Source organism: Nicotiana tomentosiformis, chromosome 6 (assembly GCF_000390325.3).
Source record: "Nicotiana tomentosiformis chromosome 6, ASM39032v3, whole genome shotgun sequence".
NCBI classification, from domain to species: Eukaryota; Viridiplantae; Streptophyta; class Magnoliopsida; order Solanales; family Solanaceae; genus Nicotiana; species Nicotiana tomentosiformis.
This window is the reverse complement of record NC_090817.1, coordinates 1,833,531-1,846,387: the sequence shown is the minus strand read 5'-3', so window position 1 is coordinate 1,846,387 and position 12,857 is coordinate 1,833,531. Positions and strand designations below refer to the sequence as shown.

The 12,857-nt window shown below is 43.6% G+C and overlaps 1 long non-coding RNA gene and 1 other non-coding gene across 2 annotated transcripts in view; both read right to left on the bottom strand.

The window, feature by feature from the left end:
• Positions 1 to 12,857, bottom strand: part of LOC138893254 (uncharacterized) — a 48,854-nt gene that overhangs the window by 22,606 nt on the left and 13,391 nt on the right. The window lies entirely within an intron of this gene.
• TRNAN-GUU (transfer RNA asparagine (anticodon GUU)) lies at positions 2,012 to 2,086 on the bottom strand. The gene has a single exon. It is a non-coding gene; the product is annotated as a tRNA-Asn (tRNA).

Below are 12,857 nucleotides of genomic sequence, written 5' to 3'. Positions count from 1 at the left end.
CCTGCTTTAAGTTCACATTGGCTTCTTGTTTAAACTCTCCATTGCTAGAAGGAAATAAAGGTTGCTCTAACTGGTTTTCTTGATTAGAAGTTTGTGTGTTCTTTATATTGTCATTAGCATGAAAGCAGTGTTGTGAAGAGCGTGAAGCGAGGAAAAGCGACAACGAGAAGCGAAGCGCTCGCTTTTTTGAAGTGAAGCGGAATTTTAAAAAAAAAATTAAAATAAATACTGGGCAGCATAAAACAGTGAAAGAAGAACTGGGCAGCATTTCAACGAAGAGGAGAAGACTGAGAAAGAAGAACCGAAGGGAAAAAAAAATTCGCCAGCATTTCACTGCTATTTGGACGCTGAAACAGTGGGAGAAGGAGAAGGAGAAGGAGAAGGAGAAATCACATACCTGTTGCTGCTGGTCGTATATTGAAGTTGAAAAGTGTACAAGACTTGGAACCCTAGTCGCCTCTTTCTCTCTGTTGCTGCTGGTCGTACGTTTTAATAAAAGAACACCTTTCTTTTTAAATTAAATAGGTTGACAGGTGTTTAAAACTCAGAAGCGCTCGCTTCGGTCGCCTCGCTTCGTTTCAGCGCTTCTCGCTTTTTAGTGGGAAGCGCACGCTTTTGCCTACCTGAGTCGCTTCATATAGCAGAAGCGGTTATAGGGTCGCCTCGCTTCGCTTCTCGCTTCAAGCGAGGAAGCGACCGCTTTTCACAACCCTGCATGAAAGGCCCAGAAAGGTATGCTTGAGAAATTAGCTGGACCTTCCAATGGTAAGATGTAAAATGGAGGTCAAATTCGGGCAGTATTAATATGCATGTATATGTTCTTGCCGTCTTAGGCTGCTTCTTAGCTGCTTACTCCACTACCACCTGTCAACATAGCAATTCTGATGAAAAATATCTTAAGTCAGGCTTGGGATCTAATGAAACTGTATCTTGGCTGGGCAATCCAGAATTGCAGCCATGGCGGTGACTTCGTTCTTTCTCTGAGCAAATGAATAAAAAAAGAAAACAAATGGACGTGTATCTTGGCAGGGCAACCCGGATGGAAAATGATTTTTGTGTCATTCAACCGGTATTTGCAGCCATGGCGATGTCTTCATTTTCGTCTTATTTTCCTCAAAAGATCCGAGCCTCAAATTCTCTTAGGGTGTCTTTGGTATACAACAACAACAACTGCGCCTCAAGCCTATATTAATCCTCACTCTCCATGTGACTTCATTAAAGCTCATGTCAGTCTAATATAAAATGTTTGGGACCCTAATGATTGGCAATTTGAACTCTACGTGAATCTAACACGCAACCTTCTGATCTGAAGTCAGACATGCTACATTCACCATGACAAGTCAGCCTAGAGAGAGAATTGAGGCTAATAGAGGGAAGGGATTTTCTTCTAAGAGTGGTTGTCCCTCTCTGTTTGTGCCAATGATTTTCTTTAGCAGCTAAACCAACAGCCCTTGTTCATGAAATACTCGGCCTGATCATTTAAAAGCAATGCATTAATGCTTAATCTTCATATGTTTTCAATCAGCAGCTTCAGCCATAAACTTGCATCTCTGTGTGTGTGTGTTTGGCACGCTTCGTTTCCTCATTTTGAGTTTAGAGGCTGGGATGTTCAATTTCTAGGCTGACAAAATTGGGCATTGATACAATCCAACCCGTATTTTGGCTTGGGAAATGGACGGGTGATTTTGCAGCCATGGTTTGGTTGCCTGATCAAAATGCAGATCTGAGCCTCAAATTTCAGGGAATCGAACCCGGGTCCTCTTGTTCTTTGAAATCTGTTAATGTTTGGTCCAAATTTTAGCTCAAGTTTCGGACCAAAAGAATGAGGTGCCAGAGAAGATGGGTACTCTTTCTTCTCTGGTAAGCCCATGATTTCAAAACCAAAAGCACTTTGCTTTTTCATTGACTGTTGTTGATAGATAGATATATGGATAGAAATTTTTTCTGATTCCATGTAAAGCCAAATCAATCTATCGACTATGCTCAATCCCTGGGCATAAATGATTGGAAATGCTATAGGAAGGGATTGAACATTCGACCTTGTGGTTAACAGCCACACGCTCTAACCAACTGAGCTACACCATGCAATTTTCTGTTGCCATTGATGTGATGCTGATAGCATTGGTACACCCTATGTTCCAATTTGTGTCTTGAAACTGTCCAAATTTCTAGGGAAAAGTTTCCATTTTTCCACGAGGCAGTGATGATATTGCTTAATCTGGGCTGTTATTTGGGGCATGGAGAAAGCCGGACTTGTATCTTGGCGAACCCGGATCATTCAATTGGTTCATTTTGCAGCCATGGTGTTGTCGTCTTCTCTTTGCCCCATTTTATACAGATCTGAGCCTCAACTTCCAATGAGTCACTGTGGACTTTCCAGGATTTGAACCCAAAACAGCACCCCGGTGCACGAAGCATCGTGCATTCACGCAGGGTCAGGGGTGTAATGTAGGCAGCCCTTTCCTGTGTGGCTGATTTCACGGCTCGAACCCATGACCTATAGGTCACGCGGAGACAACTTTACTGGTGCTCCACGGCTCCCCTTCGATTAAAACCCAGAACCTCAGATGAAAATCCAGTTCATTTTAGCTCAAAGAATGAGGGAATCGGAGAAAAATGGGGAATGTTTCAGGGTGGTTGACCATCTCCGGCATGCCTATGATTTCTTCTTTGCTCAAACCAACAGCTCTTTTTGCATAGGTATATGTGTGTATATGTATTATGTGTCTGTTTCAGTCTCACCACTAATTTAATTAGTGCTCTGAACTCTCACCACTAATTTAATTATAAATTACAGGTTCTTGCAGTCTACAGCAAAATGGAACTCCTGCCCAGTATGAAGAATGAGGCCAACTGGGAGAAAAAGGAATTTCATGGAGGGTGGTTGCCCTCTCTGCTTGGCCTATGATTTCTCCATCTACCAAAGCAACAACCCTCTTCAGAAGAAGAAAGCAGGCAAGTATTGTTGATAGCAGTGGTACTATTTCTTTTGAGCTTAAGACAATGTTTTTGGTCCAAAACATCCCCCGATCTGAAGGTTCTGTTTGTTTGATGAGGACTTTTGAACTTGTGCTAACGCCTACTAGAACTATGGAAAAGTTCCCATTTTTCGAAAGAGGCAGTGATGATATTGCTAGTCTACGCTGAAATTTGGGGCATGGAGAAAATCTGACCTGTACCTTGGCATGGCAAACCCGGATGGTTTGTGATTGTGGCTCCTCTTTCACATGCAACCGGTTCTTTGCAGCCATGGCGTGATCACCTTCTCTTTGCCCCATTTTTTACATATTTGAGCCTCAATTTCCAAACAGTCCATCAGGATGTTTCAGGACTCGAACTCAGGACCTCTTCGGGTGGAAACCCATGTTATATATATCCGGAGAAACATGGTATATGTGTGTTAAAAACAGATCTTTTCTAGATACCCAGATTGTCGTCGTCGTCGTTGTTGCTACTGGAATTTCTTCTGTTTCTCCTGTTCGTGCTGCTATTTGGCTGTTTTATGAACCAAACAGCAAGAAATCAATGTAAGAACAGGGAGAATTTAACGATGTGATGATAATGCTACGCGGCGGCCCTTCGAGAAAAAGAATGAGACATTAGAGAGATGGGATTTTCTGTAAAGGGTAGTTGCCCCTCTCTGCTATGTCCATGCATTCTCCATTAATAAAAAAACAACAACCCTTTCATGAGAAAAAAGAAAGGGAAAAGATAAGAAAAGGGACTATGGGGGTGTTTGGATTAGCTTAAAGCTCTTTTCTGCTGCTACAACAGCTGATTTGCACAAATAGTGATTTTATGACCCCTTGTATTTAGAACAAGGTAGAAATGACACACAGGGTAGCCACTTTTAATACTGGGCTATGATGATTTGCTTCTTTCTTTTTGGGCCATCACCTTCACTAGATTTGAGAAAATACGACCCGTATCTTGACGGGGAGACCCGGTATGGCATCATCTGCAAACCGGTGTCTGCAGCCATGGCGTGGTCCCTTTCTCTTTGCAGGTTCATAAAAAGAAAGAATCTGAGCCCTAAAAGTTATGACAACCATTTGATGGTCTTGAATGGATGGTCGTTCTCTGAACTGGAAAACACTGTTGGGTTCTTCAGTTTTTTCTTGAACACCCAATTATCATATGCAGTTCTCCGTCTAATTTTTAGCTCAAAAATGAGGCAATTGGAGAAATATGGTGATTTCAGGGTGATTGACCATCTCCGGCATGCCAAGGATTTCTATGTTGCTCCAAACGAACAGCCCTTTCTGAGTATGCATGCATCTGTCTCTCTATTTGTTAATACTGTGCTCCTGTGTGGTTGCCTTTTCAAGCAAAGCAGCAAAAAAGCATTGAAAAGGAGGGTTATTTTCTTGACTACAGGCTTCCATTAGATTCTCTCTTATAAATAGAATGTTTTACTACACAAAAATGGAGGTTCAGCCCAGTAAGATGAATGATGCCACCAGAGAGAAAAGGGAATTCTTGGAGGGTGGTTGCCTCCTCTGTTTGGCCTATGATTTCTTCATCAATAAAAAACCAACAACCCTCTTCAGAAATACTAGTACATGTTTTCTGACCTCTCTGAGCTTAAGCCAGATATCCTCTAATCTTGGCTATGGCTTGTCAAAAATTGCTTGAAATTGTCCAAACGCCTACTACGGAAAAGTTCCCATCTTTCCAAAGAGGCAGTGATGATATTGCTAATCTGGGCTGATAAATCGGGGTTGAAGACAATCCGACCCGTAGCTTGGTAGGGCAAACCGGTTATATTGCAGCCATGGCGTGTTGTCGTCTTCTCTTTGCCCCATTTTACGCAGATCTGAGCCTTAACTTCCAACTAGTACATCTGAACTTCTCGGGACTCGAACCAAGATCTGGACTTTTGGGGACTTGAACCCAGCATCTCTTGTTTGGTGAAACCCATTTGGGTTATTCAGTTTTTCTTGAAACCTTGCCGCTATTTCCATCAAACTTCTAGCTAAAAGAATGAGGCAATTGGGGAAAAAAGGGATCGTTTAGGGTGGTTGACCATCTCCGGCATGCCTACAATTTCTAGTTTAATTTAGTTCTAAAAAACAATTGTTGTCGATTATATGTGTGTGTGTGTTTTAGTTCTAAAAAACTACTGTTGTTGATTATGTGTGTGTGTGTTTAACCCAACGCCGTACATTGAGAACTATTTTGATTATTTTCTCTCTGTTTTCTGTTACTGTTAATCTATGTTGCTCACAGGCTGCAGTCTATTGCAAAGCAACAGCAGAAACATTGAAAAGGAAAATGACGGAGCTGTGATGATTGATTGTTATTGATCATAGGAACCTGGCATTGTAGTTTCAGGCCTGTATCTTGGCGAGGCGGTCCGTATTATAGGGTTTGCAGTGTCAAAGAACTCATTGCCTGAGATCAATTACTTATCTAAGCTTCAAGTCTTTTTTAAATGGCTGAATACATCCTCGGCCCCTCAAACTTGCCAGAAATTTTCATTTCGACACCTGACTAAGGGGGGTTCTATTGATTACCTGAACTCGATCTAAACTGTGTTTATTAGACACACGTTGCTGAAGTTGTCCAAACAGGCTATTCTGGAAAAGTTAACATTTTTCAGAAGAGGCAGTGATAATAGTGCTAATCTGGGCTGAGGTATGGAGAATCCAACCCGTATCTTGGCATGGCAAATCCGGATGGTTTGTGATTGGGGCTTCTCTTTCACAAGCAACCGGTTCTTTTGCAGCCATGGCGTTGTCGCCTTCTCTTTGCCCCATTTCAAGCAGATCTGAGCCTCAACTTCCAATTGCTCTTTAGATAGGGTCCTAAAAGTGGCTATTTGTGCACTTCCCCTATTCTGTATCTAGGGCGATCCGGTATGGCATCATTTGCTAGTCAGTGTCTGCAGTCATGGCATGTGTCGCTTTCTCTTCGCGTAGTTCATAGAATACCCATTTGATGGTCTTGACTCTTAAATGGATGGCCGTTCTCTGGAACAGGAACACACGGTTGGGTTCTTCAGTTTTTCCTTGAACACCCCATACCAGATGCTGTTCTCCATGAAATTTCTAGCTAAACAATATACTATAGTAAGTATTAAAGAAAAAAGGTGTTCCAAAAACATACTCCTTAGTACTTCAAAAATGTTTCCAAAGTTGTTTGCAAAAATTTTACGTACCAAAATTCTTATCTTGCGACTCTGAAGACCGCACGTGGTACATCATGTGCAGTCTGACAAGCAACAAGCTCTAACACTAATGCCACTAATTCTCTGACTTGTCTAAATTTTATTATTACAATAATTTGTTTTGATAAGGTAAATTGTATTAATCATAAGGGAGAAAAAAACTTCCGTATACAAGAAGTATACCAAAAAGTAGAGAATTTACATCGGAACATGATTCTCTACAAAAGACGCCTATACACAAGTAGGTGCTATATGGGTGCACCAAAAAGCGATCAAAGATAAAAGGCTATTCTTAAGTTGTGAAAAAGAAGAATCAATCTCCTCAAAAACTCTCCTATTTCTCTCTCCCCAAACTATCCACATGAGAGCTAATGGGGCGAACTTCCACGCCTTTTGCTTGCTTCTTCTGCGGAAATCGGCCCAGCTATATAGCATATCCTTTACAGTGCTTGACATCACCCATTGAACACCAAAAGATTCAGGATTGCCCTCCACAAACCCGAGGAAACATGGCAATGCAGCAGAAAACTTTTTCCCCTGAGCTTTTACACATGTAGCACCAACTAACAAGTGTAATTCCTCTCTTTCCCAGATTTTCAGCAGTCAAGATCACTCCCCTAGCCGCTAGCCATGCAAAGAAGCACACCTTCGTTGGCGCTTTAGGGATCCAGATCGAGGAGTATGGAAAAGTAGCCTCCTCTCTCACCAACATACTCCGGTAAAAGGACTTTACAGTGAACAAACCATCGCCACGCAACCCCCATCTCCAAGAATCACAAGATGGATGGGGCCTTTCTTGCCCGTATAGTAGTGCCAACAAATCTTGCATGTTCCTTCTAAAAGAGAGGTCCCATACTACCCCCTTCATGCTCCTTGCGAATCTGTTGGACCATCAGTTCCTTCTGGTTTGAAACTCTGAAGACGTCGGGGAAGGAGACCCTCAGAGTATCCTCTCCACACCACCTGTGGTTCCAAAAGCTAATTCTCCTTCCATCTCCCACCCTGTAAGTGATGTTGCCATTGAAGGCTTCCCAGTTCTTCGTAATGCTCCTCCACATGCCACACCCGAACGGTGCTGTGATTGCCTTGGTCCTCTAACCCCCTCCCGTTGAATCGTACTTCTCTACTATGACCTCCCTCCATAGAGCATGCTCTTCTACCCCGAATCTCCACAACCACTTCCCCAGCAAAGCTCTGTTGAATACCCTAAGATCTTTTACTCCAAGTCCACCCCACTTTTTTGGGGAAGTGACTGTCTGCCAATTCACTAGATGAAACTTTCTAGTTCCATCCGCCGCATCCCAAAGAAAATTCCTTTGAAGCCGCTCTAATTTTTTTTTTTTTTTGATAAGGTAAATTGTATTAATCAAAAGGGAGGGAACTCCCGTGTACACAAAGTATACCAAAGACGTAGAGAATTTACATCAGAACATGATTCTCTACAAAAGACGCCCAATCTTCTATACAAGTAGGGGCTAAGTGAGTGCACCAAAAAGCAATCAAAGATAAAAGACTATTCTTAAGTTGTGAAAAAGGAGACTCAATCTCCTCAAAAGCTCTCCTATTTCTCTCCCCCCATACTACCCACATGAGAGCTAACGGAGCAAATTTTCACGCCTTTTGCTTTCTTCTTCTACGAAAACCGCCCCAGCTATATAACATTTCCTTTACCGTGCTTGGCATCACCCATTGAACACCAAAGAGATTCAGGATTGCCCTCCACAAAGCTGAGGACACAGGGCAATGCAACATAAGGTGATCAACTTCTTCTCCTGAGCTTTTACACATGTAGCACCAACTAACAAGTGTAATTCCCCTCTTTCGGAGATTTTCAGCAGTCAAGATCACTCCCCTTGCCGCTAGCCATGCAAAAAAGCACACCTTCGTGGGCGCCCTAGGAATCCAGATCGAGGAGTATGGAAAAGTGGTCTCCTCTTTCACCAACATACTATGGTAGAAAGACTTTACGGTGAACAAACCATCGCCACGCAAGCCCCATCTCCAAGATTATCTGTGATGCTCACTGGAGCTTGCAATAGGGACAAGTAAAAGGTAGGGATACTCGACAAAGTGCTTTTGATAAGCACTTCCTTACCGCCTTTTGACAAGTACCGTTTCTGCCAGCCTGCTAATCTTTTTTCAACCCTTTCAATCACTGGATTCCAAACCGTAATATCCTTATGCGAAGTGCCCAATGGTAGATCCAGGTAAGTGGTGGGAAGAGAGCCTAACTTACATCTGAGGACGTGAGACAAAGCATCAATGTAGGCAACCTCATCCACCGGGAAAATCTCGCACTTGCCGAGGTTGATTTTGAGTCCTGATACTATCTGAAACCACTGCAGGACCTGCTTCAGGCAAGCCAACTGATCCATATCAGCATCACAGAAAACCAGGGTGTCATCCGCAAAAAGCAAATGAGAGACTCTTCGGGCACTGAGCACCCCGATCGGAGCTGAGAATCCTCTCAAGAAGCCTCTGCTCGCCGCACGATCCATCATTTTACTCAGAGCATCCATCACTAGAATGAATAGCATGGGGGATAGGGGGTCACCTTGCCTAAGGCCCCTGGAGCTGCCAAAGAAACCACACTGGCTACCATTAACCAGGACATAGAATCTGACTGTGAAAATGCATAACTTGATCCATCCCTTCAATCTTTCCCCAAACCTCATCCGCATCATAATGAAATTCAGGAACTCCCAATTGACATGGTCGAAAGCCTTCTCAAGGTCAAACTTGCACAGTAAGTCGGGTTCCCTATTTTTCCTTCTGGAGTCTACTAGTTCGTTTGCCACCAACTACAGTGTTTCCGGCGTGAACAGTGTCTCCTCTTGGTCAACCAATTGCAGTGTTTCCGGCGTGAACAGTGTTCTGTTTTCCTGCTGTAAACAGTGTTTTTCAAGCTATTTCTTCAGTTTTCTCACAGGAGTTACTTATTTCCACAATTTCAAGTTAACCCTACTACTACAAATTGTAGCGACATAGGAACCGATTCTTTGAATAGTCGGATGGTTTCTTTAGCTGAGTATAGTGAGTTCCTTCAGTATAAAGCATGTAAGCAGACATCTTCTGAGATAGCTTCTGTTGTTCAAACAGGTAATAACGTGACTTGTTTCTCCCAATCTTCATCCTCTGAGTCTTGGGTTATTGATTCAGGTGCATCAGATCATATTTCTGGTAACAAATCTCTTTTCACTACTATTTCGGATTCTCAATCTCTTCCAAAAGTCACAATGGCCAATGGGTCTCAAACCATGGCAACTGCAATAGGTCAAGCAAGCCCACTTCCTTCCTTATCTTTAGATTCAGTCCGTTATGTTCCCAATAGTCCTTTTAATCTCATAGTTGTTAGTCGCTTAGCCAAATAACTTAAATGCGTTGTTTTATTTCTTGATAACCATGTTTTTATACAGGAACGCAGTACGGGGCGGATCATTGGTATCGGGCGTGAATCAAACGGACTTGATTATCTTATCCTTGCTAAATCACATGGACTCACATCTTGTCTTCCTTCTACAACTTGTCCTGTTACTGATTCACCAGATTTATTACATAAACAGTTGGGACATCCCAGTTTGTCAAAACTTCAGAAAATGGTATCTGGTTTATCTCACTTGTCAACTCTAGAGTGTGAGTCATGTCAGCTCGGTAAGCATACCCGCTCCCATTTCCCTCGGCGTCTTGATAATCGAGCAAAGTCACCTTTTACTTTAGTCCATTAAGATGTTTGGGGTCCTAGTCGGGTCAGTTCCACCTTACGATTCCGCTACTTTGTCAGTTTCATTGATGATTATTCCAGGTGCACTTGGATATTTTTGATAAAAAATCGATCTGAGCTGTTTTCTATTTTCCAGACCTTCCACGCTGAAATTCAAAATCAATTTGGGGTTTCTATTCACACATTTCGTAGTGATAATGCCCGAGAGTATTTGTCTTCCCCATTTCAGCAGTTTATGAAATCTCATGGGATTATTCATCAAACATCTTGTCCGTACACATCTCAACAAAATGGGGTAGCTGAAAGAAAGAAAGAAAGAAAGAATAGACATCTTATTGAAACTGCTCGTACCCTACTCATATAATCTCATGCTCCGTTGCATTTTGGGGGGATGCCGTTCTTACATCTTGCTATCTTATTAATCGTATGCCATCTTCAGCTATCCAGAACCAAGTTCCATTCTCTGTCATGTTTCCCCACTTTCTTCCACCCCGTATCTTTGGAAGCACTTGTTTTGTCCATAACCTTACTCCAGGAATAGATAAGTTAGCTCCTCGTGCTCTTAAGTGCGTATTTCTGGGTTTCTCGAGAACACAAAAGGGGTATCCATGCTACTTCCCTGACCTCCAGCGGTACCTTTGTGTCCGCTGATGTTACCTTCTTTGAAACCCAATCATACTTCACAGGTTCAGGTCATCACTTGGAGATTCAGTCACTCCAGCTCCACCACCTATAGCTCCAGTTCCACCACCTACAGCTCCGGTTGTAGCTCCATCACTTATAGCTCCACCTAAGGAACCATAGTAACCACCCTGCCATGACCGTTCCTCATTTTTTGCGTTTTTCGGCCAAACAACTAGAATTCCGCGTGATTCCCATATTTTTGTGTGTTATAGCCCACGCCTTCCGAGTGGTCCCGGGATCTCCTGACCCTTATCGCCTAAAATTTTTCCGGACTATCAAATACGACCTAAGGAACCATAGTATCCGCCCCGCCATGATCGTTCCTCATTTTTTGCGTTTTTCGGCCAAACAACTAGAATTTCGCGCGATTCCCATATTTTTGTGTGTTATAGCCCACGCCTTCCGAGTGGTCCCGGGTTCTCCGGACCCCTATCCCCTAAAATTTTTCCGGACTATCAAATACGACCTAAGGAACCATAGTATCCGCCCCGCCATGATCGTTCCTCATTTTTTGCATTTTTCGGCCAAACAACTAGAATTCTGCGCGATTCCCATATTTTTGTGTGTTATAGCCCACGCCTTCCGAGTGGTCCCGGGACCTCCGGACCCCTATCGCCTATTATTTTTCCGGACTATCAAATAAGACCTAAGGAACCATAGTCACCGCCCTGCCAAGATCCTTCCTCATTTTTTGCGTTTTTCGGCCAAACAACTAGAATTCCGCGCGATCCCATATTTTTGTGTGTTATAGCCCACACCTTCCGAGTGGTCCCGGGACCTCCGGACCCTTATCGCCTATTATTTTTCCGGACTATCAAATAAGACCTAAGGAACCATAGTCACCGCCCCGCCATGATCGTTCCTCATTTATTGCGTTTTTCGGCCAAAAAACTAGAATTCCGCCCGATTCCCATATTTTTGTGTGCTATCGCCCACGCCTTCCGAGTGGTCCCGGGACCTCCGGACCCCCATTGCCTATTATTTTTTCGGACTATCAAATAAGACCTAAGGAACCATAGTCACCGCCCCGCCATGATCGTTCCTCATTTATTGCGTTTTTCGGCCAAAAAACTAGAATTCCGCCCGATTCCCATATTTTTGTATGCTATCGCCCACGCCTTCCGAGTGGGTCGGGCCCCCCGGAGCCGGATCGCCTAAAAAATTTCCGGACTATCAAATACGAGCTAAGGAACCATAGTCACCGCCCCGCCATGATCGGTCCTAGTCTTTTGCGTTTTTCAGCCAAAAAATTAGAATTCCGCGCGATTTTCATATTTTCGTGTGCTTTAGCCCACGCCTTCCAAGGGGTCCTGGGAACCTCGAACCCCGATCGCCTAAAAATTTTCCAGGCCATCAAATACGACCTAAGGAACCATAGTAACCACCCTGCCATGACCGTTCCTCATTTTTTGCGTTTTTCGGCCAAACAACTAGAATTCCGCGTGATTCCCATATTTTTGTGTGTTATAGCCCACGCCTTCCGAGTGGTCCCGGGATCTCCTGACCCCTATCGCCTAAAATTTTTTCGGACTATCAAATACGACTTAAGGAACCATAGTATCCGCCCCGCCATGATCGTTCCTCATTTTTTGCGTTTTTTGGCCAAACAACTAGAATTTCGCGCGATTCCCATATTTTTGTGTGTTATAGCCCACGCCTTCCGAGTGGTCCCGGGACCTCCGGACCCTCTATCGCCTAAAATTTTTCCGGACTATCAAATACGACCTAAGGAACCATAGTATCCGTCCCGCCATGATCGTTCCTCATTTTTTGCGTTTTTCGGCCAAACAACTAGAATTCCGCGCGATTCCCATATTTTTGTGTGTTATAGCCCACGCCTTCCGAGTGGTCCCGGGACCTCCGGACCCCTATCGCCTATTATTTTTCCGGACTATCAAATAAGACCTAAGGAACCATAGTCACCGCCCTGCCAAGATCCTTCCTCATTTTTTGCGTTTTTCGGCCAAACAACTAGAATTCCGCGCGATCCCATATTTTTGTGTGTTATAGTCCACACCTTCCGAGTGGTCCCGGGACCTCCGGACTCTTATCGCCTATTATTTTTCCAGACTATCAAATAAGACCTAAGGAACCATAGTCACCGCCCCGCCATGATCGTTCCTAGTTTTTTTCGTTTTTCGGCCAAAAAACTAGAATTCCGCGCGATTCCCATATTTTCGTGTCCTATAGGCCTCGCCTTCCAAGTGAACCCGGGAACTCCGGACCCCTATCGCCTAAAATTTTTCCGGACTATCAAATACGACCTAAGGAACCATAGTCACC